General features: G+C 38.0%; 1 protein-coding gene across 6 annotated transcripts in view; it reads left to right on the top strand.

Moving 5' to 3' along the window:
- Positions 1–23,381, top strand: part of CHCHD3 (coiled-coil-helix-coiled-coil-helix domain containing 3) — a 294,734-nt gene that overhangs the window by 61,403 nt on the left and 209,950 nt on the right. The window contains exon 4 of one of the 6 annotated variants that reach the window (XR_003118585.1): positions 536–625. The exons of the other annotated variants lie outside the window; for them this stretch is intronic. The gene's annotated coding sequence lies outside the window, so the exon portion shown is untranslated. The remainder of the gene's footprint in view (positions 1–535; positions 626–23,381) is intronic. 6 annotated transcript variants of the gene reach the window in all.

The following is a 23,381-nucleotide window of genomic DNA, read 5'->3' as shown; positions in this document are numbered from 1 at the left end:
TCCTCCTCCTCCTTCTCCTTCCTCCTCCTCCTCCTCCTCCTTCCTCCTCCTCCTCCTCCTCCTCCTTCTTCCTCCTCCTCCTCCTCCTCCTCCTTCTTCCTCCTCCTCCTCCTCCTCCTCCTCCTCCTTCTTCCTCCTCCTCCTCCTCCTCCTCCTCCTCCTTCTTCCTCCTCCTCCTCCTCCTATTATTCAGCTTCCATTTGCTCTGCCTTGGCTTATGAAAGGGAAAGGGCAGATGAGATGAGTAAAAGGCGCCAGTGAAAGCCAATTTCATATCTCAGGTGGAAGGGGGTTGGCAGCCTAGCTGTAACCTGGACAAATGACTATTGATAAAGAATTTATTTTCTGTCACCTTTAAGGAGAGCAGAGGATGGTGTGGCCTTTATATTATTTTTTCTTTTTAAACAATGTTTAGTTTGAAGCCTCCTTCATGAAAACTTCCACCTGTCAAATCTTGGCAAAAAATGTGTGTTCATCTATATGATAGTTCTTGGAAGAATCAATAGCTATTTTTTTCTTTCTTTTTTTCTACCAGAGAAGAAACTTCAGAAACAGCATTAAGAAGGTTTTGTGTGCAGTCTTTTAGCAGCAACTTTTTGGAGTCACAGAGCATGTATATGTTATTGTATGTGTTACCTGAATTGAATCGAGATTTGTAGGCAGTTTTAGAAAATGGCTCCTCTTGCCTTTGTACTGTTACTCATACGGTATGTGTCCTGTGTGCCAGGTTTTCTCTTTTTTCCCTCCAAATGCACACAAACCTGTTGACCAGTTCTGAAGCACTTAATATCTGGACATAGGCGTCTACGTATGTTTTGAAGAAACTTGTTCGACAAGGACTTTGGAATTAATTTCGATTGTGATATTTTTCTTTATAGAATAGCTATTATCGTTGTAACCCTTTTTAAATGGAAATTTTAAAGTTCCATGAAAAATGGAGTATAGTCAATCTCCATACCCCATGACACAGTTTTAACAATTCTTGTTTCATGTACACCTCTAGTCGCTCTACACATGTGATGAGTGGTGAGGAAAAGTAGTACAATTTTAAACAGGCCTGTGAATTTTATGGCAGGGAAATATTCCAAAATGTCTTCTATCAGCATAGTTGAAATAAGCACTTTGTTTCAGTTAGATTTATTTAGTTGGAAGACTGAAACTTAACTCTGATTAGCTTAGAAAGCAAGGAAATTTTTAGGAGTGTAAAGGATATATAGCTCAAAAGAAACAAATGGAAGACTTAGAGAACCGTTAGCAAGGGGAAGACTGGATATTTCTAAAACTGTGTGTGGTGAGGAAATAGTTCCCCACCAGAAAATCATGACGAGCATCCCATAAGGAGGGGGAACGGATGTTGGGTGGCTGAATTTCTTTGCATGCCACTGATTTTAAGATTTTAGTGTATTTGATGTACCCTATGAAAAATACTGCTGCAAGTTTTAACACAGTACTTTATCTCTTAGGATTTTCTTATTGAAACAGTTCATTAACACTAATTTTGAATTTTTGAAAACATATGTGTGTGTGTATGTGTGTGTGTGTATATATGTGTGTATGTATATATATATATATATATTTTTTTTTTTGAGATGGAGTCTTGCTCTGTTGTCCAGGCTGGAGTGCAGGGGCGCGATCTTGGCTCACTGCAAGCTCCGCCTCCCGGGTTCATGCCATTCTCCTGCCTCAGCCTCCCGAGTAGCTGGGACTACAGACGCCCGCCACCACGCCCGGCTAATTTTTTGTATTTTTAGTAGAGACAGGGTTTCACCGTGTTAGTGAGGATGGTCTCGATCTCCTGACCTTGTGATCCACCCGCCTCGGCCTCCCAAAGTGCTGGGATTACAGGCTTGAGCCACCGTGCCTGGCCAACATATGTACATTCATAAGAAGGAAAAAGTAAGCAAAATAAATTGATTAAGGCAGTGGTTCTCAGCTGGGAGAGCATTTGGTCCCCAGGCGGCATTTTACCATGTTTGGAGACATTTTTGGTTGTTACAACTTGTCAAGTGTTATTGGCATCTAGTGAATGGAGGCCAGGGATGCTGTTTAACATTCTGTAATGCACATGACAGTCCTTACCACTTGCCGCTGCCCGCCCCCCCATTCATTCTCTCTCCACCAAAAAAGAATTGTTTGGCTCAAAATGTCAGTTGTACCAATAGTGAGAAACCCAGGGCTAAGGTATTTGGCTCAAAATGTCAGTTGTACCAATAGTGAGAAACCCAGGGCTAAGGTATTCTTCAAACCAGCCTACATTGAATTTAATTGTTCTGGATCGCTTTTGGACTCAGGGTTTAATGTCTTTATCATATTCTATGCCGTCAAAACCTCGGTGACACAACATTCCTTAAAAGATTACTCCACTCTTGTTCCTGGAATTTTTCCAAGCTGCTGACATCAGTTCTGCAAATTTTGATGCTTCTGTGCAAGCTATGACAACAGCAGCAGCACTGCCGCCTGGCAGATAGCAATTTTCAGATGCTTTTAGGTTTGTGAAAACGTGAAAAAATATGCATTCTAGAATTGATAAAATGCAGTCCATATACACTCCAGACTATAAAATCTGTCAACTTGGAATGACTTCTTGAATGTCTTGCTTTACCTTCTACTTAATGCGGAAGCCCTTTTTAGGCATCTGTGACTGGTAGGGCCACATACATTTAGATTCCATTCAAAATCATTGAAACTGACCATATTTCATTAGGTCATCTAAAATTTACCCCAACCCCTTTAAATCTCCACTCCTAAATCTATGCAGACCTCCATACTTAAAAGTTGCCTTAGAGGAGGTTTCTCACTAAGGCCATAGTGACAGTACAGTTGCTAATTATCAGCATGTTGACTATATAGGTTATATTTTCATTTTCACAAAACATTTACATATGGACTCCCAATTCATTTTATCATAGATTTATCCTGTTTTATGGGGATCTTAAGTGATTTGCTTCCACAAATCATGCCCCCCAGAAATCACTGACAGATTAGTTCACACACTAAAATTTTTGGGTCTAATTTGAAATCATGGTTTTGCTTATCAAAACATCTAGTAGACAGAATAGTTACTCAGTGTACCGAGAATCCAGCGTAAATGCCTCTTGTCAGCAGTCTGTTTTTGCTGTGATACTCAATGGTGTGTTTGGATTATAGCTGACCATATTGTGTTGTAACTGTGTAGACCAATATAGCAAGACATAATATGCTATAGTTTGAGTATAGACTTTTAAAATGTGATTTACTTCTCCCCTGTGCCCTACCTCCAAAAGTCAGTCTTTGACAGCAAGAAAAATGTGACTACTTCTGACCTCTGACCTTTGGCATTTGAATTTCACCTCTTTACCTATAAAGGCAAGTGAAAGTGTTTCAGTTATAATAACATTTTTTTTTTCAAGAAACCAAGAAGAAAGGGAGTAACTGCTTAATGTTGGAACTAACTGTACGTCAACCAAGATTACTTGCTTGCTATTTTTCAGTATACATTAGTTGAGATTTTTCCCTCACTTTTAGTTATTTGGAAAGTTACATTAGATTTGTAAGACTTAAAATAATCAATTTGGTTTAATGAGTGGTTTAATAAGTTAGTCATAAATTTTATCAACCATCTGGGTTAGAGTATAGTGTAGTTCATTTATTTTTCCATTGATAGCATTGTTGATACCATCAAACAAGGGCTTAAAACTCATTTGTACCTTTTAGTTTCTCATGGTAATGGTGAAATTTATAGGGATGGTACCATCTGTTTAAGTTCATTATATATGATAATTTATCTTGATTTTATTATTACATATGTTCTGCCTTTTTCAAAGGCAGAAAAAGGCAAAAGAAAAAGCAGAAAAAAGGAGGAGGAAGGAGTACTGAAACAAACAGGGTTTTGTGGGTAACATCATGTTTAAAATGCATAATATAAGAAATCATGTGACTGGGCATGGTGGCTCATGCCTGTAATCCCAGCACTTTGGGAGGCTGAGGTGGGCAGATCACCTGAGGTCAGGAGTTTGAGACCAGCCTGACCAACATGGTGAAACCCCATCTCTACTAAAAATACAAAATTAGCCGGGTGTGGTGGCACATGCTTGTAATCCCAGTTACTCGGGAAGCTGAGGCAGAAGAATCGCTTGAACCTGGGAGGCGGAGGTTGCAGTGACCCCAGATCGCGCCACTGTACTCCAGCCTGGGCAATAAGAGCGAAACTCCGTCTCAAAAAAAAAAAAAAAAAAAAAAAAAGAAATCATGCACCTAGCATGGCTCTTTTCACATAGTAAAGTCTCACAAGTATTTGTTCAGTTGAAAGAATCACTGGGTCTGGAAAATCATGATAGCCTTTTTTTCTAGAAGGTGCAGTTCTATATTATGTATGTGGGCATATATCTATTCTATATTAAAATAAAAACTTAAATTATGTCTTTGAAATTGGCTACTGACCAGAGACTGTAGATACTTGTCTTATAAATCTTTCTTTTAATTTAGTATAGTGTTGTACACTCGTTTTCCTGTCATAGACGCAAATTACACAGTTATGAAAATTACATACCTTCAACCTGCATGTAATTTCTAGGTATATAGTAATTAAAAAAATTTTTCAAGGAATGAGTACTATTGATAATTAGTATTGATCAAGGCTTATAAAGGCATAGTTTTGAAATGATCTTATGAGCTCAGTTAGCAATCAGTATATTCTCAATGCAGTCACAACTGACATAGGCAAATGAATTTCACTTCTTGTAATTTATAAATAGTTGCAAAGAAGGTTATTGCAGAAATTTGAGTTGTAACTCTTCAGCGACACACAACTGATGTCCAGGTGTTACCTATACCATCCTGCTGTGATGTGAGCATATTTCCCAGGCTCATTAGGCTTCAGTGGAGGTAGTAGACAGTTTGTTGGCATTATTTCCAAAATATTCCTTTATATACTCCAACATTTAAGAGATCCTTCTGTAGTACAGAAGTCCCACTATTTTAGATTATTTTTCTTATTAATCCTATTTTTGCTGTTTTTTTTAATGCTTTATTGTGTTGCTGTTTGTTATACTCATACTTTTCCATTTTATTCTGTTTACCAGTTGATAAAAAGACCTAACCAGTTCTGAATGTAGTAGGAAGAACACGTCCTAGCCACCCAGTATTTTTCACTGGAAGATGATTGGAAGTGCTGTGTATGTATTAGGTATTGGAATCTTGTGCCATCTGCTGCTTTCATTGTTTTTCTTCAAGTGGCACTTTTCTATTTTTAATAGTCGACTGCTTTTTTATAACCAACAATGATAGAAGTTTGGATTTTCCAGCTCTGTTTTATTCTCATTGTTTTCTTTTTCCAAATCCAATTTTCTTTCCTACTGATGCTACACTGTTGTAAATCCTGTTTGAGAAGATATTGTTACATGTTAATATTAAACCTGGAAAACCAGAGTCAATCAAGCATGCCATAGACATCTAACTTTTTTACTGGCTGTAATAGCAGCAGTGATATTTGACCACTTCTTGTTCACATGTTTCTTTTGACAGTAATTATAGTGTTTTCTCTCGTGAAGTGCGGTGTTTGAAATCGTTTGTGCCAAAGTTGATTTCTGCATTTGGAAGTTTCTAGGAAATGGTTTCTCAGTGTTCTATAGCTGTAATAGTCTTGTTGAAGTGTCTCCATTACTTTTTGGTCTGGGCATGTGGAGTTGTAATGTACTCAGTCATTTATTATTCCTTGCATAAATGATTAATGTTTATTGTCAGCATTATCACTGATTTATAAAAACAGATGACTGAGTTAGACACAGGTAATGTTTTTCAGTTAGCAGCAGAACTAGATTAGAATTGGCCTGCCGCATAGCTCTACCCAGTCTTTTGCTGAAGTGATAGAATCATATAGGCTCTCATCTTTACGTAAACATTTTTCAAAGGGAATGCAACATGGAACCCAAAGTAAAGCTGATTTAAGTGCTGATTGGTTAAAGCTAGGACTAGGGACTTAGTACCGTGTCAGACCATTTTCTTCTTTTTCCTTCCTAAAGACCCAGGCCCTTGTGCTAACTGGCGCTTTCTTCAAGAAAACTTTGATCAAGATCATTTTCTCTCAAATTTGGACACTTTTTGTCTGAGGAGTGTACTTTCCTTACCCAAAGAGCATTTGTTTAATAGACTCGATTATGTTTCTGTTTTAAAAGGTGGGTGGACAGTGGGCTGTTGTTGATTTCCTTAATCCGGAAGTCCGTATTTATGGGCAGTGGCCCACATAGGCTGGGCCTAGCCCTGGCTGTTTCTTAGTCCTGGGCCTTCTGGAAGCCATCTTTTGATCCTGTTGGTAATGATGTGTTAGGAACACTGGAGAAGAGTGTGAGGTCCTTCTGTGCAGTATCTGGAAATACTGGAGAATATTCAGAGAGAGTCCCTGTTTCCCCTCTGACCTTCATAGCTTTGCCAATATAGCCTCAAGCTAAAAAGGAACGTGGGCAACATAGTTGTAAATCCAGTGTAAATTTTCTCTCCGGATTATAATACTTCCAAACATTGGCACTTTCTCCTGTTTAAGTAATAACCTTACCCCGCTTCTTTTCTTGGTTGGAGCAAACTGTTAAACAGGAGTAGCCCATCTTAAATTTCTGTTTAATACTTTATTGAGAGAACCATGTTCTTTTGTGTCCCGTTCTTATTCTGAAGCAGTTGTCATTTGTCTTTGAAAACTTTCCTTGCGGTTTGATACAGATGTACACATAGAACATGCACACTGGAGTCACATCTAATCTGTGAAAACGATTTCAGAGTATAGGACCCATATGCCTAACTACAATGTACAAACATTAACAAACACAGGTGTCATCTCCTACTTACTGTGTGCTGAGTACTGCTCTAAGCATTTTATATATTTTCATTCATTTCAACTATATAACACCTGTATTGGGTCGGGATTACTGTTATCCTCATTTTATAAATGAGGAAACAGGGTGAGAAACTTACCAAGTGATATGGTTTGGTTCTGTGTCCCCACCCACATCTCATGTTGAAATGTAATCTCCAATGCTGGAAATGGGGCCTGTAGGTGGTGATTGGATCATGGGTGTGGTTTCTAATGGTTTAGCACCATCCCCCTAAGGCTGTTCTTGTGATAGATTTCTCATGAGATCTGGTTGTTTTAAAGTATGTAGTCCCTCTCCCCTTTCTCTATTCCTCCTACTCTGGCCATAAAAGATGTGCCTACTTCATCTTGCCCTTCTGCCGTAATTGAAAGTTTCCTGAGGCCTCCCCAAATGCTGCCATGCTTCTTGTACAGCCTGCAGAACCGTGAGCCAATTAAACACCTTTTCTTTACCAATTATACAGCCTCATGTATTTCTTTATAGTGATGCAAGAACACAGTAATATACCAAGGTCATATCTATCAAGTAAGTGGTGGGGCTCGGATTTGAATCCAAGTGTTTGCATTGAAACACCCTACAGTATTACTTTCTGTATGAACAGGGAATACCTTCTTTAAAGTCTTTCATTTACAATTGTGGGAAGAAGTATCAAACAGTTACTTGGATTTTCTCTTCTAAACCTTTAGTAAATAAAAGGTCTCTTAAAAATGACCTCTGTTTTGTGTTACTGGTTATTAGATCTAGACAGCTACTCTGTACAGTATTTAAAAAAATTCTTGTATCTTAGGACCAAGACAAGCTGTCTTGAGAACCTGTCTTTACAGCTAATATTCTTTTTATTATGTATGCTATCCCTGACTTTATTTATGTATTTATGTATGTATGTATGTATGTATGTATGTATTTATTGAGACGTCATCTGGCTCTGTCGCCCAGATTGGAGTGCCGTGGCACAATCTCAGCTCATTGCAACCTCCACATCCTGGATTCAAGTGATTCAAGTGATTCTCCTGCCTCAGCCTCCCAAGTAGCTGGGATTACAGGTGTGTGCCACCACGCCCAGCTAATTTTTTGTATTTTTAACAGAGACAGGGTTTCACCATGTTAGACAGGCTGGTCTCAAACTCCTGACCTCGAGTGATCCACCTGCCTCAGCCTCCAAAAGTGTTGGGATTACAGGCTTGAGTCACTCACTGCTCCTGGCCCTATACCTGACTTTTAAATGCTTGTTTGTGCACATTTTCAGTGACAGTGGCAGTTTAAATTTCTCATGAGTTCAGTTCTTGTTAGCTTAAGATTGGGACATTTTTCTTAATGGCACAGTGGGGAGTATGTGGAGCAGCTGGTACTCTGCCTTATGTACTTTAGAGTTGAGGATCTGCTGCTGGTCACTGAGACACATGTGTGCTCACTAGCGATTTCCTGAGTTCAGTGGAGCAACTTGGGCACCTTTCACGGTGGGGGAATTTGTTAACCTCTTTCTTGGAGTTAGGAAGCAATAAAGAAGTGCAGGAATTACTTTAATTAATGGTTGCAGAGGGGAAAAATTTTTACATTTCTCCCTATATTCATTCTTAGACTTTTGTTTTTTTAAAATGGAAGACTGGCTCATTCTGTTATTTTATGTATTTGTATTGCTTGATATGCTGGGTTTTTGGCTTGTAGTGTCTGTTAGTATTTATTAGCCTTTTGTATGATAGTCAAAGTCATATCATTTGGTCTACAAACTTAGATGTTTTGAAATCAATTAAAAACTTAGCTGCTGGGACAGTTTGCCATTGGAAATAGAATATTGAATTTCTCTGTCAAAATATTCAGCCACGATGGGAGCAATTGTTACTTATATGCTATTTACAATTGCTTCCTTACATAAAAACAATCTGAATCCTCGAGGCTGCAACCATTTCATTTGAAAGGTTTTTTTTTTTTCTTTCTTTTTTTGAGTTATCCCCCAAACAATTTTAGTGATTTAGGTGTCAGGTATAAAGCATTAAAACACAGATTAACCATGTAAATGCTTCAATCATGATTTAAATTCAAGTTTCTTCACAACTTCTCAGAATAGATCTTTTAAATTCCTGTTTCTTGGTGCCATTTTGTCAATACTGATTTAGATTAAAACAAAAATCTCACAAAAATCTGTAAATTACAGTGCATTTTGACTTCCTGATGGGTTTGATGGATTAAAACCAAATGATACCAAAAAAGTACCCCACCAAAGTCAACTGAAATCGCTGATGTGACAAGTGTCTACTGGTTAAGAAACCCTTATCCAACAGAGTTTCTGCAACTGTTTCATTATTTCTACAGAACCAGGTAGGTTTGACATGGATAGGTCATTCCTCAAACAACTGAAAACATGGATATTGTGTTGGTTTGTTTTTTAAAAAAAAAAAAAGAAAAGAAAATTACCAGGGAAATACATACCTATTAAAGGAATTCAGTAAATACAGATGAATAGTTTTCTTTCTCCCTCTTTTCCCTTATTCTTGCCCTCTCCAAAATCATTTATACATTCATACCCTAGATTATTTATCATTTTTTTTAAAACAAAATGAGCATATTATGTAATGTGCTTTTTTCTATTCAGTCATATATTGTGATCTCTCTTCCCATGTCAGCATGTATAGTTTCAAGTAGACTGTCTATCTGATAATAAATGCCATTTAAGAAGATTTTGCCTAAGAAAAGTAATATTACTAATAGTAATAATATGTAATAGTAAGTAATCATTTGTAATAGTAATAGCTAACAGTTTTGAATACTTCCTTTGTCCTAAGCACTGGTCCAAGCCCTTTGCACATGTGATTATTTAACCTTCATAGCAGCCCTATGGGGCAGGTTCTGACCTGCTGGTTTCCTCACTTTGTAGATGAGGTAGCTGAAACCCAGAGGTCACTTGCTTATAGCCACATAGCCAGAAAGCAGAGGAGTTGGAATTTGAACGCAGGCAGTCTGCATCTGGAGCCACCCATACTTACCATCACTCGATTAGATTGTGTTTCAGAGGCTAAATTATTTTCTGATCCAGCAGTAATGTTATCTATTATATGTCTGTCTGAATGCTCTTTTTTTTTTTTTTTTTTTGAGATGGAGTCTTGTTCTGTTGCCCAGGCTGGAGTGCAGTGGCGTGATCTTGGCTTACTGCAACCTCTGCCTCCCGGGTTCAAGCGATTCTCCTGCCTTAGCCTCCTGAGTACTTGGGATTACAGGCACCCGCCACCACACCCATATGATTTTTGTATTTTTAGTAGAGACGGGGTTTCGCTGTGTTGGCCAGGCTGGTCTCAAACTCCTGACCTCAGGTGATCCACCCACCTTGACCTCCCAAAGTGGTGGGATTGCAGGCGTTAGCCACCATGCCTGGCCCTGACCTTCTTTTGATGCGGTTACTGAAGGTAACCCCTCCCCTCCCCTCTCCTCCCTTGTCCTCTCCTCCCCTCCCCTCCCCTCCCCTCCCCTCTCCTCCCCTCCCCTCCCCTTTCCTTCTTTCTTTTCTTTCTTAGTTTTGAGACAGGATTTGGCTCTGTCGCCCATGCTGGAGTGCAGTGGAGCAATCTCAGCCCATTGCACCCTCTGTCTCCCAGACTCAAGCCATCCTCTCACCTTAGCCTCCTGATTAGCTGGGACTACAGGTGCATGCCATCATGTCTGCCTAATTTTTGTATTTTTGTTAGAGGCAGGAATTCACCTTGTTACCCAGGCTGGTCTCAAACTCTTAGGCTCAAGCCATTTGCCTGCCTTGGCTTCCCAAAGTGTTAGGATTACAGACGTGAGCCATCGTGCCTGGCCTGTAGATTTATGTTTTATGGGTTTTACCAGTAGACTATGCCTTAATTATGGAGCTCAATAAATAAGGAATTTAGATTGAAAAGAATTTCACAAATGAAAGGACTTTTTGTGTTTTGTTTTTTAACTCACATGACTATGTTTTGAAATAAAACTGTCAAAATACTGTCAAATGGTGGGTAAAAATTAATATTACTCTAGATTTAGCTGTAATATGTTGGAAATTGTGCATTTCTTTATGAATATATCTGTCAGCTGTACAATTCAGTTTTTATAGAATTAAAGAAAAGGAGCCCAAGTGAGTTTCTGTAACTTACGTTATTTAGCCCTACATAGGTTTGCCTTACGTAGTTTGCCTTAGAAAAGCCCTCTCCTCAAACTACTGAAAATGTGGCTAATGCTAGTCTAACAGAAAATTGAGGGTAACAGAAAGTTGAAGGTAACATCAACTTTCTGTAACCCTCATCAACTTTCTGAGGTTACAGTGAGCTGAGATCACGCCACTGCACTCCAGCCTGGGTGACAAAGCAATACTCTGTCTCAATCAGTCAATCAATCAATCAATCAATCAATGTCAGGTATAAATAAGTAGATAAATAAATAAATGTCAGTGTTTCTACGTAACAGAAAGAATATTAACTGTAAAGACAGATTCTCAACAGAGCTTGGTCCTAAGATAAAATAATGTTTCAAATAATTTTTATTATTAATGATTCCAAATTCATTCTTCCTGCCTTTATGTCCCTATTTTCCCCTTTCCAGTGAATTGGTCCTAGTGTCTCTGCTTTTAAAATATATTAGAAATTAATTACCTCTCACCTTTGCCACCCCTGCCTTAGGCTAAGCCAGTGGTTCTCAGCTGCAGGAGATTTTGCTCCCTTCCCCATGGGACTTCTGGCCATGTCTGGAGACCTTTTAGGTTTCCCAACATTGTGGGTACCACTGGCATCTGATAGGCAGAGGCCAGTGAGGCTGTTAAACATACTACAGTGCACTGGACAGCCCCTCTACGACAAAGAATTGTTCAGTTCAAAATGTTGCTATCGCTCCGAGGCCGAGAAGCCCTGGTGTAAGCCATTACCATTTCTCAGGTGTAGTATTAAAAAGTCACCTCTATGGGGTTATTCTTGTCCGCCAGATTCTGTTTTTCACAAAGCAGCATTAGTCAGCTTTAAAAAATGTATTTTGAATCATGTCACTTTCTTTGCTTAAAACCCTCTAATGGCTTCATTAGATTTAGCGTAAAGTCCAAGTCTTTTTCTCTGACTTTCAAGTCCTCTACCTATTGTTACACATTTACACCCTCTGATACTTGGACCTCCTATCTTACCACCCTCTCATTGAACACTTCAGCCACTTCAGCTGCCAAACCTGTTTGTGTCTATAGCTCCTTGTCCAGAATATTTGCGCTTCATATTTTGCACGGTGACTCCCTCTTACTATCAGTTTTTCCCAAATAACCCTACAGAGAGGATTTCCCTGGTCATTTTGCCTAAAATAACACTTCTTTCTTTCCTGTTCTCTCTTCCTAGCTGTCCTTTTCCTGATTTGTGTTTCTTTATAGTATTTTTTTTTTCTGTTTTTTGTCTCCTGCACTGGAATATAAAAGTCTATGAGGGCTAGGCACGGTGGCTCATGCCTGTTATCCCAGCACTTTGGGAGGCCGAGGTGGGCAGATCACCTGAGCTCAGGCGTTCAAGACCAGCTTGGCCAACATGACGAAACCCCCTCTCTACTAAAAATACAAAAATTAGCCAGGCATGATGGCAGGCACCTGCAGTCCCAGCTACTCAGGAAGCTGAGGCACGAGAATCGCTTAAACCTGGGAAGTAGAGGTTGTGGTAGCTGAGATCGCATCATTGCACTTTAGCCTGGGCAACAAGAGTGAGACCCTGTCTCAAAATTAAAAAAAGTCTATGAGGGCAAAATTCATTGTCTGTCATATAGTAGGTACCAAAAAGGGATTTTATACTAAATTACGATAATATTTTACTGTTATGGCTAAATACATTAAAATGGGATAGAATTTGTCCAGAAGTCAAAAGAGACAGTAGAATCATCATATGAGAGTGGCAACTGCCATTTGATGATTGTCCACTGTGTACTGTGTGCTGTGCCTATGTTTGTATATATTAGCTCTGAACTCCCCAAGAGCCCTCTGATGAAGCCTGCTTTGGCCTGTGTTGTGGCCTATAAGATGATGCTCCTCATATTGCCCTCCAGGATCCAAGGCCAGGTGACCCCTGCTCTGCCATCAAACTGGGGAGCAATTGGATGTGGTAGCTCTGCTTTCTACAGGTTTATTTTACAAAAGTAGCTTGGAGCGGGTAAGTACCTTGCCCTGACAAGAGGCAGCATCAGGTTCAAATCCAGTTCTCTTTTACGCCAAGCCCGTTCCCAACACTTCAGATTTTCATAGTGCTTAGGAAGTGACTGTGATTCATATCTTCCTGTTGCGTAGGCTTAATTGGCTTTCATTTTCTGATACGAGGACTGCATTTATAACTCCAGAAGCAGTGGTTTTTTGGTTTCAGGTCCTGTTCTGAGACAGTTGCTCAGTTTCCTTCATTTTTAGTGAGCATTGTCTAAAAGTGGAAACTTGACAGTGTATGAATATCATCTAAGCTTTCAGAGTATTTTTATTGTTGGCTAACAACATAATCAAAATTTGAAACTACATGAACAACATGTACTGTAGTTTACACTTACATCTTACACGAGACTGAACCAGAGCATGTGTTGTATAATCTTTAAGCCTTGTCTGTTGGGACAGAAGTCAGGAAGGCTCTTGTGTCTCTGGACATATATTTCTGCTCCCATGAACCTTGTCAAAGGGATTCCAGATGTTCTTTGAATATTTGGTGCGTTAGATTCAAGAGGTGCCTGGCGTAACATGGATTTATATTTTGAAACTTTGCACTCTTTCCCTGGTTTCGTGACAGAGTGGTTTTTTTTTGTCATAACCTGAGAGAGCATCTCTTCTCTCCTCGTGCCCCCCTTGGCCTCCCTGGCTCCTGGGAATCGGGGCTCTCTCCAGGCACCAGGGAAGGTAAAAGCCCAGAGCTTCCTGGGATGGCAAATTGTTCTGAGTTTCAGTGTGTTCCTGTACTTTTTTTTTTTTTTTTGGAGACAGAGTCTCTCACTGTCACCCAGGTTGGAGTGCAGTGGCGTGATCTCGGCTCACTGCAACCTTTGCCTCCTGGGTTCAAGCGATTCTCCTGCCTCAGCTTCCCAATTAGCTGGGCTTACAGGCGCGCACCACTACGCCCGGCCAATTTTTGTATTTTTTAGTAGAGACGGGGTGTCGCATGTTGGCCAGGCTGGTCTCAAACTCCTGACCTCAGGTAATCCACCCGCCTTGGTCTCCCAAAGTGCTGGGATTACAGGTGTGAGCCACCGTGGCCAGCCCTTGTATGTTTGAGTTGAAGATTATCTCTTGCTTCTTGGCCTCTTATATCTATCCTCCCACTCACTACCTGTGTGTTCTGGTTTTTGTTGTTGTTGTTGTTTTGGTCTTTTTTGTTTTTTCATTTGCCAGCAGCTTGTCATAGGAATGACACATACTCAGCAGAGTCCGCTTTGGACAGCTTTTTGCAGACAAGAACAACAAATTCACCAGTCAGGGAACAAAGTGAGAGAAAAATGAAGAACAATATTAGAAAAGAATCCTTTGGGAAGCTGCACAAAAAATGTTATATTAAAATCGATACCAGGGCTTGACCTTTTGTGGTAGTGTATATTTTAAAGCCTCCTATTGATTCTCTTTTAATAACATGTTTATTCTAGTTTACTGACATAAGCCTACAGAGAATACAAAAAGAAAAGATCAAATTCTTTATTACAGTGGTCATTTAAATTTGTCTCAGACATTTCATATGGCTAGTGTTATATATGTATATACTTAACATGTTCTTATGCATTGTAAGACTTTGAGATGTTATGAAGGTGACAAAGGGGATTTTTATTTTTGTTGAAAATACTCTTGGCCTTGCTGTGACATATATCTCCTTCCCTCCTTCCTTCACCATGAAATTGCTTTGTTTTTTTTTTTTGCTTTTCTGCATGTGTGTAGAATACAGAAAAGTCTCATTTTGATTGATTTTTTTTTTTCTTCTCTTGAAAACCATTGATAGCTTAATCTGCTGAGTCTGGGAACATTTGGTGACAGTTCTATGCATAAAGACAGCTGTCTTTCACTGTAAAACTAATGGCAAAATGTCGAAGAATAGGAAATCTTCTTACCTGACCCCTTGATCACTCAATCTTGTCATTTCAAAGGCAGAAATATTTATTGCTTTTCACCGTGTGGGGCCATGCACATTTCACTTAGGAAGATAGCCATCTTAAGGATGTTGTCCAGTCATGAATTGGTTGCACTATTCTTATCTCCTCCAGTTTTTTCCATTAGGAAAGAAACAGAATCAATTTTCTTACTTCATTCAGATGATTTCCCCCAACATAATGGATATTAAGAGGTATCCAGAATAACAGGAAGGACTTGAGAGATATACCTGGAAAGGTTATCCTGTAAATGGCAAATTAAATGAGATTCAACCTGTAGAACATCTTGTTAATAGGCTTGGGGAGAAATAGGATGCTCAGATCTAATTCATGGTTTTAATATAATAGTCCTGTTGTTTATGGGACATCTAATATCAAATGTTGAGAAGCCAGACAGTAATTCCAGGAAGGCTGTAATGAATTAGAGGACATTTTGAAAGGGCAAGTAAATTAATCAAGAAGCTAAAGCATCAGAAAGTTGGGACACGTGTATTGGAGCATGGGAGGAGACAGGGAGGCTCAGCAGAGATGTAGCAGGGCATCCCTAAGGGGGTCCAGAGAGTGGCTAGTTTCTCTCTGCCCTTGTGTCTTTAAATGTTGGAGGGACCTGGAGTCAGCAGCCGTAGTGATGATACTGCTGCCTTTCTGCACACTGCTGGTGGGGGGCCAGCCATTCTGTTAGGATTGGTTCCTGGACACTGACCGGCTTGCTAGGGTCGCAAAAGGTGAGTGTCAGAAAAGCTAGCTTATAAGTAAAGGTAAAATTTAAATGAAACTAAGATTTAAAACTGTCCAGCTTAGCGATCAGGTTAACTAATCCCTCGGTAGAAATTGAGTTATATGTCCAAAAAGAGACTGAGAACGAGATAATAACTAAAGACACAGGCACAATCAAGTGGGTCTCTTCGAGGGTCTGTCCCTGCTTGCTTCTCTCCTACCTTGTCCCATTGTCAATTCTTTATTAGCCTGGTCTGCCCTTCTGTGTTTTATCATTACCCCACCCATAACAGCTTCCTAGTACCTATCAATATAGATCAAAGTGAAAATCACAAGGCACATGATAGTAATAAGTATTTTTTCTAGTTACAAAAATAACTCACACTGTTTAGAAAATTAGAGAAATGGAGCCAAACAAAGTTAAGAAAATGAAAATCACCTATAATCCCACTATTCACACAAAACCACTGTAAATATTTTGGTATACAGGCTTATACATACAGGGAAAAAAAAATAACAGAAGTGGTATTATAGTGTCCTTACTGTTTTTATGAGCTGCTTTATTTTTGCTCATAATATATCATAAAAATATTTTGTCAGTACATATATAAATAACTTCATTGTAGTTCACTCTTAGACATTTACAGTTCTAAATAAATGGTTCAGAGTGTTTCACTTTTATGAACACTCTGCATTGGATATCCTTGTTATTAAATTTACACATATCCAGTGTTATTTCCTTAGGGTAAATCCCTAGAAATGGAATTACTAGGTCAAAGGTTATACTAAATATTATTATTGTCAAATTGCCCTCAAGAAATTGTGTTACTTAATTCACCACCAATATGAATCCTTGTTTTTTTCTCACTGTTGCAAACTTTGGGAACATAGTAGTTAAACCAGTGTTGTGTTATGCCCATACGACCATGGCTGCTCATATATGTTTTTTTGGCTAGTATTTTCATTAATTTTATTTATTTATTTATTTATTTATTTATTTATGAGACAGAGTCTTGCTCTGTTGCCCAGGCTGGAGTGCAGCCGCGTGATCTCAGCTCACTGCAACCTCTGCCTTCCCAGGTTCAAGCGATTCTCGTGCCTCAGGCTCCCAAATAGGTGGGATTACAGGTGTGCGCCACCATGCCTGGCTAATTTTTGTATTTTTAGTAGAGACAGGGTTTCACCATGTTGGTCAGGCTGGTCTCTAACTCCTGACCCCAGGTGATCTGCCTGCCTTGCCTTGCAAACTCCTGGGATTACAGGTGTGAGCCACTGCGCCCAGCCTATTTTCATTTATTTTAGATGGGATTACTGGTGGGATAGAATAGTCTTTTTGTGTTAGTACTGTGAGAGTTTAGATGCTTTAATTCTTGCCAGATCATTTTAGGTTAATGTTAAGTTAATATAGTTTAAGAAATCTGTAACTTAATAATGTTCTTTGTTAGCTGTCAGTACATAACAAAATCCTGTCACTGAGACCTATATGTGGCTGGCGAGATACAATAGTTGTGCAATAGGTGAGATACGATATAACTGGGAAGACTCTAATTGCCCTGGAGTGGACTCAGTATTTCTAAAATTGCTACAGCAGATCTAGCCTCAATGTGATTTAGTTAGCTGGTCAGTATTACAACATATCTATAAATGTATAATTGTGCCGTAAGATCAAATGTCACAGAAGAAATAAAACAGCTTTGTGACATTTCTAGCTTTATAAGTAAAACAATATCCTTTATATAGTAGATACTAAATATTTGTTGATTATTGAATTTGACCATTCCTTAATTTTTTTGAAGGATAACTTGATGTTTGCCTTTTGCTCGTTACATACAAAAAGAGGAAAATCAAATAAATTTGTAGATTGAAATGAAAACTCCATGAGAAGCAAAAATCAGTGACTGAGCTTTGGGCTTAAAAAATTATATAGCTTATACTTTTGTGCTTTCTGTTTCTTGATTCTGTATGCTGACCTGATTTTTAAATTCCTTTTTAAAAATGAGCACATTAAACAAAATGAATGTTGATCTTAATTCTGAGAAAATAAGGAAATATGTTTGTTGGATCTTTTCTTGATCCCACTCTAATAAGAGATGCATAGGTCTAGTTCGTTGTTCAGGTTCACCCTTGAGTGAGGTTGAGCCTAGAGAGACAAATGCATTCACCCTTAAACCACATATGCTGATTTAATATAATGAATACATCTAAGCGATTTAGAGATGGAAGAGATTTTAGGTTTGTTTTTTGTTTGTTTAATTAAAAATAACCCAGAATTGGGAATCGTAAGACCAGAGTCTGGTCCTGCCTCTCTACTTATTAACTGAGCAGAGATTAATCACAGTTTCTTTAAGCTCAGTTTTCTCGTACTTAAAAATGGAAACAATTTTAAAAGCACTAAATACTGCTTCTATTCTACTTTTTTGTAAAGATCAATATACTGAAATATATTGAAATTGCATTGAACCTATGTACTTTTATATAATGGTATTTTTAATAACAAAAATAAGAATGATTATTATTACCACAAATACTTCTACTATAACTATAATCTCTGGAATAAACTCCCTCATTATTACAAATATGATAGCAGTGGTTTGATACAAATGTTAAATCAACAGTATCCCAAACACACTTTTTTCAGTTTGCCGTGCCGTGGTAACCAGATCATTGAACTCAAATAAAAAGTACCAACATTTGAAAATTGTCTTCATTGCAAAGTGTTATGCTATTTGAAAAAGTTTGCCCACTCCCCTTGCCTACTGCAGTTTCCCTTTCACGTTGCCTTTCTCCTCTCTTATCCTTCATCTGCTACTTAATTGTTTCAGTGTCTTCAGTTATTGTCCTGTTCTTATTCTCTTTGGATATACAACTCCTGGGCTCAAGTGATCCTCCTGCTGCGGCCTCTCAGATAACTGAGTTTCTACATGGCATTAGTTAACCTGACCTCTAGGCTAGATTGTTTTAAATCCCTCTTTCATTTGAATGTTACCTTTACTTATAAGCTAGCTGTGCTGTCACTTACTGTTTGCTTTTACAGCTCACCTTTACAATCAGTCCTATCTTTTGTGAACTCTGAAGCCACTCTGGTATTCTCCTCCTTGGATAGATGACTGATAAGATATATGGAAAAACTGATGAATCTGGTTTTGTTTTGGTAATTCTTACCCAGGAACACATTAATTCTCATATTAAATCTTTAAGGTCTGCTGGTTGTAGTGGCTCATACCTGTAATCCCAGCACTTTGGGAAGCTGAGGTGGGCAGATCACCTGAGGTCAGGAGTTCGAGACCAGCCTGGCCAATATGGTGAAACCCTGTTTCTACTGAAAAACAAAAACAAAAATTAGCTGGGTGTGGTGGTGGGCGCCGGTAATCCCAGCTACTCAGGAGGCTAAGGCAGAAGAATCGCTCCATGGTGGTGGTTGCAGTGAACCGAGATTGTGCCATTGCACTGCAGCCTGGGTGACAAGAGCAAACTCCGTCTAAAAAAAACAAAAAAACCCAAAAAAAAACCTTTAAGGTATCTTTCAGGTTCAGAAGTCTAAGTGTTGACTTTCTAATGGAAATTATTTTCATCAGGACTCTTTGAAGTTTTCAAAAGGGTTAATGTTAGGATTAAATTGATTTATAAAGATGATGTCATTCTTTTCAATCTATTTTTATCCTCAGTGTATTTTTATCTCAGCAGGTATGTTTGTAGTAATAGAACAGGTGGGCTGGGAAGTAGCTAGTCAAAGGTGGCAGATCACTTTGGGCAAGAGCTTGAGTCAGCATTGAGCCTCAGCAAGTGTAAAACAGAACATTCTGTAAATTTGAACATGGCAACTATAAATTGTGATGCATTGTCATAGTAAGAAAAAAGAAGTAAAATTGGTATTTACAGCCAAATAGTGCTTTTCCACTGTCATATATGATGGACAGTGACAAAATTATCATCTCCTCAGCTATCATAGTTTTGAGTCATGCCAGATCTTTAAGTTTTCTGTGTCTCATACAGATAAAAATAAAATCTTGATTGTGGTATTTGTTATTCTTGTTTGCTTTTAAAAACTAGTTGTCTATCTGCTTGTCTTCTCCTGGGATTGACCCCAAACCCAGTGAGGTTAATTTACTATTGGAAGGCCATTTTTACAGCACACAGGCCTCAATTTCTTTTAAGAGCATGTTTGCTAACTCTGTGCTGCTTTAGCCCTGTAAACATGAGTCTTAAGGGAATTTTTAAGAATTGGCAATAGTGGGAGTTTCACATCCTGCTAGCATTCTTCTGCAAGTCGTGTTTCACATTGTCTCTGAAACATTTATCTGAGACACAGCCTTCTGAGGTTCATCTTGATTAATTATATATATATGTATATAGATCCTTAATGCTTTCAGGATTTATTTTTCATAAACTATCCGAATTGACCTCCTTGGTACATTGTTTTCCACCCCATTTCCTTCCTCATAGGCATATATACATACGGCAACTCCTAGAAATTCAAATACATGTTTTATTTTTCAATAACTTGGGCATTTCATTTCACCCTGGAAAATGTAATCAAACTGTATAACAATGTCATTCATTTTCATTTTCTTCCTCAATCCCTATTTAAACCAATGGAAAGTTAGTATCATTGCAACATTTACTATGATATGAGTGTATTGTACATGAAGGTTTCAGGAGGTGGTCATTACTGTGTGACATTAAATGGAAGAGCAATTTTAGTAATGGTTCTATAGATATTTGATAAGAAAAAGAATTTGTAAATGTGTTTCTATTTAAATAGCACTCCCATTCTGAGTTAATTCTATTAAGGGAAGCTAAAAATGAATTAGAAATTGAAGCTATGTTGTAGCCCCAAATTGTCTTTTTACGTGAGTGGTCTTTTTTTTTTTTTTTTTTTTTTTTTTTTTAAAAATAATGCTTACCTTCACCTAGGTTATCTCTATAAGGAATGCTGTTTGTACACTGTTATGAACTACAAATAAAATTATTTTTGTACTATGAAAGCCTAATTATCATGGATTTCTACCATTAGCAAATATCAAATCCACCTAAATTATCAGGAAAAAACCCAGGGGCCAAAAGTTAATGTCTTTTGGAGTTGGAGAGATCTGATTTGAATGCTTTGTCTCTTAGTAATCTGTGATCTCAAGTCAGTGATTTACCTTTCCAGGCTTCACTTTCTTCAGTTAGGAAGCCGAGTTAATAAGAATACCTATCAGATAAGCATGTTTTTCAAATGAAGATTAAATAAGATAACATATGTAAAGCGCCTGGCACATATTAAACTTTTGACACAAAATGCTTATTCTTACAGATAACTCTCTTCTCTCTTTAAGGTGAAGATCAGTAGAGTGTGATGGTTAAGAGTGTGGTCCTAGGAGTCAGACTACTTGGGTTTGAATTCCAGCTTCATGGGTTACTAGTTCTGAGACCACTTAGTAAATTACTTAACTTGTTGAGGGCTCAGATACCTCCTCTGTCAGATGGAGGACACTAAATAACTCTAGATGCCTCATCTGTAAGGTGGAGGACGATAATAACTCTTACCTCAGGGTTACGTTCAGGATTGTTTGGAGGATCAGATGGTTCATTCCAGGTAGAGTTCTTAGTACAGCACAGTGACTCACACAGAATCAAAGTAAATGCTCTGTAAAAATGATTCTCTGTCGTATCCATCTGTGTATTCATTCATTTCAGAGAATTGTTTCCTAGTTGTCTAGTGTTAAAAATCTGTCTGCTCTCTTCTGCATGTACCCTTTTTCATTTCCTCTTGCCTTTATAATTTCTAAAGATTGTAAAAGATGTCTTTGTTGATGAAAATGGAAGAAAAAGTAGCTAAGTGGAGCTAGATGAGCTTTTTCTCTTTTGTAGGAGCCATTGCTCCTTTCTGGAAAACTATGCCATGTGTAATTCCACAAGTGCTAAGTGAGAGAAATAAGAAGACTTTTTTTCTTACCACATTTACAAGTTTTTAAAAAGAAAAACCAACTTAGTTTTTAGTTTGAAAAATACTCCTTTTAGTTGACATAAATTTTCACTTTGCTATTGGTGCTAAATGGTTGATTGTTGTGTATTGCTTTTTTCCTTGCTCAGATAATCATTTTCAAGGGCTTGGAGACCCCCTGTAAAATCCAAGGATCTCTGCTGCTGGAATGTTGCAGTGTTACATGCGAGAGAAAGGGATAACATTGTGTTTGGCTTTCAAAAAGACATTCTGAAAGGAGATCCAGAGGGTTAGCAGTGCCCGACTCTACTAATGTAGTTAAAGCCCTGAAATGAAGGTAGTCAGTGGCTTTGCACACAAACATGTAATTTTAAGAATTCTCATTTATATGCCAGAAGGTAACATGCAAGGGTTGAGGGCATTGAATAGTAGGTTAAACACAGGCCTTGCAGAGAAAAATTAAATCATTTTTGCTGAGGAAGATGCCATCTAAAGCTATGCCTTGATAAAGATCTTAGAAATTAACAGTCACACATCTGTGTGTTATGAGGTGAGAACTGATGAGAAGTTGTAACATGTACCTCTATATTGCTTTGAAATTTTGGAAGAGAAATACCTAACTTGCGCCTAGCTATGATTTTGAGACTTACTGTAGCTCTGTGCTGTCCTGTGGCCACAGGTGACTATTAAACACTTGAAATATGGTTGGTCCAAACAAATATGCTCTAAAATGTATACCAAATTCCGGAGACTCAGTGTGACAAATGTAACAATCTCTTTACTAGTTTATTGTATTGATTACATGTTAAAATGATAATATTTTGGATGTATTGGGCTAAACAAAATACATGGTTAAAATTAATTTGGCCTGATTCTTTTTAGTTTTCTAATGTGGCTTCTAGATGTAGTCTCCATTGTATTTGCATTAGTCAGTGTTGCTGTAATATATTTAAGCATAAGACAATTGCGTGAAAGTGACAACATCACAAAAGTGAAAAAAGCTAAAGCCCAGTACCCCATCTCACTCCCCAGTGGTAACCATCATTAACAATTTTTTGTGTTCTTGTAGTCATTTTTTAGGTATTCTCTTCTTCCCTTAAGTACGTTGTAAATTATAGAATAATCATAAAAGCTACTGTAATTTAGTAGAGATTTCTGGATTGGGCTGGGTAAAAATGTTCTAAATGAACATCTATATGCCCTTTTGTCTCACTTACTCATACTTGAGAAAAGCCTAATTACTGAATCTTTGTACCTTTACAGAGATACCACTGTTACCTGATAGGATTGGGACTGGTGCTCAGGATGAATTATTTTTCATTGAAATTGTAGCATCAATTCTTTCAAATGATTTAACAGAAGAAATTGACTCTCGATGACTCTGGTGGCAATTAAGGTCTCATATTGAACGAAGAGTATTACCTGTCATTGGCAAATGTATCACGTTTTCTGCAGTGTAAATTTTAAAGCAGTTTTGTTTCTCTTTGTCACTTTTTGAAATAATTGTTGATAAAATTGCTGATCTGATAAAAGTGGGATAGGTGAATTTAGTAGCATTACATAATGTCATGATATTAAAAGGAATGATACTATATTTGATGAGAGAATCCATCTGATTTTTAAAACATAATGCTTTGTACAATGTTCTAAGCACATAATAAATGCTAAATAAATACTTTAATCAATGCTTAAAACATGTAATGTCAAATTGAATAATAGAGCATTGAGTGTCACCGACAATTTCCTTTTCTAAATTAAGATAATTTGTGAACTATCAAAATATGACAGTAATGAAAGTTTAGACATTAGAAAATGTTTAACCCACA

This window comes from Theropithecus gelada, chromosome 3, assembly GCF_003255815.1.
Source record: "Theropithecus gelada isolate Dixy chromosome 3, Tgel_1.0, whole genome shotgun sequence".
NCBI lineage: Eukaryota > Metazoa > Chordata > Mammalia > Primates > Cercopithecidae > Theropithecus > Theropithecus gelada.
This window is presented reverse-complemented; position numbering and strand designations above follow the sequence as displayed.